This window comes from Nyctibius grandis, chromosome 5, assembly GCF_013368605.1.
Source record: "Nyctibius grandis isolate bNycGra1 chromosome 5, bNycGra1.pri, whole genome shotgun sequence".
Taxonomy (NCBI): domain Eukaryota; kingdom Metazoa; phylum Chordata; class Aves; order Nyctibiiformes; family Nyctibiidae; genus Nyctibius; species Nyctibius grandis.
The window spans coordinates 90,607,614-90,612,141 of NC_090662.1; positions in this window are offsets into that span (position 1 = coordinate 90,607,614).

The window sequence follows — 4,528 nt, forward strand, 5'->3', positions numbered from 1 at the left end:
AGTTTGCCAGTTAGTGCAGTCAGAGAGTGAGTATTTAATGGGGAAGCTGGAACACCAAACTCATGTCTCAGAAGGGTCTGCAGACGCATACTCAGGGGGAACGATTTTTAATCCCTGCAGAGCCAGGCTAGACTCTGGACAGTGACATGCCGCCCAGCAGTTCAATAGCTCACTAAAACATCCAAAGGCATCTAGCCTTAGAAAAAAGCACTGGTGATACAACATCAGGAATTAAAGTTGCTTTCTGGAGGAGCCTGTTTCTTAAAGGTCTGCCCTTTATGGCAGTGGATCTGCAGATATGGGCAAATGCTCTACATACAGGTGCCCCATGTTCTTAAAAAGATCAGATTCCATTAAAAACATCTATTAAACATGTCAGCCATAACACAGGCAGCAATACAATATCTACACTAATCTCTGAACACATACAAGCCATTTCAGCAACATTCTTCATGCTAATTTTCCCTTTTCTCTTCTGCCTGTTATGAGTCAGCAGGTAGGCTTGAAACCCCTAACCTTCATCATCGAGGAAGATGATGTAGACGTCACTCTGGCAATGCCTTAATCTTCTATTAAAAACCAGAAAATAGACAGTCAGCCACTGAGTTAGCTGTAACTCCCATTTTATCCCCGGCTTGTATATCCGCTGTGACCTGGCAGTGACGTATTTCATGCAAGGATTTCTGCTTTGGGCAGCTGAGTGCAGATGGGTGCCTAGAGGCAGGGGTGGTGGGGAGCTGGGTGCTGTGTCCCAGGGCTGCTGGTGTTCAGGGCTGGTGGCAGGAGGGAGCGAGGCAGGAGGTGCTCAAAGGCAGATGCCACTGGTTCACTGTAGCACTCAGCCTGTGGCTGCCCTGGGAGAGCTGCTGTCATCTTTCCCCTTGACAGCTGCTCCTGGGGCATCCCCTTCTCTCACCCACTTTAGCCATCTTCTGCCAGGCTGGGTATTAAGTCTCGGTTAATGAAGATGAGCGAAGACAGTGGAGGAGCTGGCCTCAAAGCCCCGAAGTGTCCAGCTCACGAGGGTGCACACTCCCCTGGGCTGTGGTGTGGAGGAGCCCTCTTCTGCTCATCAGAAATCCTCTCAGATCTGCAGCCATCACCCGAGGCAATTGGACCTGGGCCTGCCTGTCACATGCAGTCCCCTCCATTTTCCATGCTATCTCTCTACACACTGGAGGCAGCCCGGATGAGCATCCTGCGCTCCCTGGGTAATTACAGCCCTACAGCACTGTCTGCAGTGTCCCCAGGACACTGTCCCCACAGCCCCAAACAGCCAACATCATTTCCAGGTGAGCCTCGGGCACACAGCTTGGCTTCTGCTGCATTAAGAGCAAAGTCGTTATGAAAATGTCCTGCAGTTGCATAAGAAGAGAGGACTGACAGCCCCATTGCATACTCCTGCTTAGAGACTCCCAGTCCCAAAACAAGTTCAGTCTCTGGCCTCACTGCTGCTGTTGAAAGGCTGTTCCAGATCCTTGCACTGGCAGGTAGGAAGCTCCTTCTCATTTCCAACCTCTGTGTACCCATGTCCCAGCCTGTGATAATTCATTCTTGTGCAAGCATTGTCCTCAGGCTTGATTTCAATGTCAAAACTCTTTGTTAACACAGAGTTAATGTTGCTTGGTGATAGCTCGTTCCTTCCCAGAACATTATGTTCATCAAAATGCAAACTTGTGGAAAAACAGGGCATTTAGAGTTAAAGTACATGCCCAGGCAACCTTACTTCTGCTCCTTCTGAGCTGGCAGCTGCCAGAGGGACTGCCAGCTCTCCGTCTGCATTCACTGCGTCAAGTATAAAGCGTTCTGAGATGACCAGAGGGAGCATTACCTGGGACACATTGCAGGACTGTGAGCACTGGAGGGGGTGAGCAAGGAGGGGAGAGCCAGTCCTTTGGGGGCGGGCAGGGGGGCATGCCTGACTCCCATCTCTGTGACAAAACGCAAAGTGTTTCTGTCCGTGGGATACCCAGGCCCTTCCAGTGCAGCACTTTCAAGGACAGAAGGAGATGATATGTGATTAGGATGTCCTGGGGTAAAGATTTCACCAGGCACTCTCCATTCTGCAACAACACAGAAAGGAAAAACTTTCTGGCAGGGCTGAGCTCATAAAAACGCAGCCGTGTGGCATCACTCCTCTGGGAAGAGCAACACCAGTGTTCACTGAGAGCACACCCCGACCACTGCACTGCAAAGTCACTGGGCTGGGGGAGAGCCATCTCCAGCAGCAAGTTTGGCTAGCCCGGCAGATTGGGCTCTGCCACAGCTGGGGAGGACTCGTGTGATTCCCAGCAGCAGCAAGCCGTCTGCCCCTCTGTGCGGTTGCAGTCACGCTGCTTTGCCACGGAGGCTGCTGCGTCTGAGGTGAACGATGCTAGGAGGTTGCTATGAGCTTCAGCCCCACCCTGGGCTCTCCATATTAAAAGCAGGGAATTCAGGACAGGATTGCCAGCAGGGCTGCAGAGATGCACATCACACAAAAGGCCAGGGACAAAAATTTTGGCAGTTTTAATGCATGGTGATTGCAGAAGCTTCAAGCGCAGAAGCAAAGAATGGCCAGACGGACTCCCTCTCTACACCCTTCCCTGATTATCCATGCTGCTGCCATTTCCAGATCACCTTCCTCACTTCACTAAACCATTAGTGCTTTATAAACTCCTAATGTTTAAAAGTTTCTTACAGTCTTTGCTGCTGGGTATGTATTTCCTAAACTGTGCCTTACGGGAGGTTCAGTACGAAGCACAGCCACAAATCAGGTCCTGCCCTAGACAGGCTGCTCAGCGTCCTTCTGTCCAGCCAGGCTTTGTGCTGGGGCTCCTGATCTCCAGCAGTTTTGGTGTGCCAAGCAGCAGTTTTTAAATTTATGGCCTACTTTCCATACTTTTTTACCTGTGGACTGTGTGCAGGACCTGCCTTCTGCCTAGAATGGCTCCCTTGCAGACCCCAAAAGGCAGTTGGCCATGCCTGCCATGGCAAGCACATGCAGATGATGGAAGCTGATCTGGGGGAAGCTGGGGCTGTCAGCTGGCAGGCAAGAAGGGCTCCACTCCAGAAAAAGGAGAGAGGGAATGAGTATGGAGTGATTTCTCAGGTGACAGCTGCTCCCTAGACAGAGCCAAAGGCTTCTGTGACAGATGCTCTCTCTGCCTGTGAGGCTGGAGGAAACAAAGCCCCAGGTGACCGCGGTGCTGAGGGAGTCCCTGGAAAACACAAGCATCCTTGCTAAAATGAGGCCCAGCAGCGATGCAAAAGATTTTCTAGGAACTCTCGAACATCTAGGTGAGACTGAGAACTGCCCTGAGGATGTGGAGATCATCATGCCAGCCTGCCTGGGAGAAGGAGCTCAGCCAGCTCAGGAGTGGGAAGGAGGCACTTGAACCTGCAGAGTGCTACCTGCTGCAGCTCTGGACTCACCTGCCCTGACCCAGGGACTTGCTGCTTCTGATGAGGGATTGGGCAGGAAACGTGTGCTCCAGGGTCCCATACTCCTGTGGGCAGAAAACCTGGCAACTTCTGGATTCTCTAAAGCCGTACTTAAAGTTAGGATGTGCTTCCACCTGGAGAAACAGTAAATAATTCAGGAGCTCACCTTTTGGGTCTATCAAGAGGCCCCAGGAACAAATTCGCAACTAGCGTGTGCTCAGCTTGAATAGTGGAAAACTACCCAGACTGCACTGTGGAGTGTGAGGAACATAAAGATGGAGTGCACAAAATGAGAAAACGACAGTGCTCTGTCAAATAGACAGAACATGCTTATAGATACAGGCAGCTGGACCCATATCAAATCCTGATGGGATGCACCCACAAGTGCTGAGGGAGCTGGGAGATGTCATTGCGAGGCCACTCTCGATAACCTTTGATTGATCATAGTGACTGGGAGAAGTACCTGAAGACTGGACGAAAGCAAACATCACTCCTATCTTCAAGAAGGGCAAGAAGGACCCAGGGAACTACAGGCCAGTTAGCCTCACCTTGATCCCTGGAAAGGTGATGAAGCAATTAATCCTGGAAACCATTTGCAGGCACATGAATGACAAGAAAATAATCAGGAATAGTCAGCATGGATTCATCAAGGGGAAGTCATGCTTGACCAACTTGATAACCTTCTACGATGAAATGACTGGCGTAGTAGACAAGAGAAGAGCTGTGGATATTGCAGACAGTGAAGTGGGTTGGAGCCTGGCTGAATGGCTGGGCCCAGAGGGTGGTGATCAGCGGAGCAAAGTCTAGTTGGAGGCTAGTACCTAGTATTGGCCCCCTGTAACCCAGGGGTCAATACTGGGTCTAGTCCTGTCCAACATCTTCATTAATGATGTGGATGATGGAGCATAGTGTACCCTCAACAAATCTGCTTATGACACCAAACTGGGAGGAGTAGCAGATACGCCAGAGTGTCATGCTGCCACCCAGAGGGACCTCAACAAGCCTAAGAAATGAGCTGACAGGAACCTCATGAAGTTCAACAAGGAGAAGTGCATAGTTCTGTACCTGGGGAGAAACAACCCCATGCACGAATATATGCTGGGGG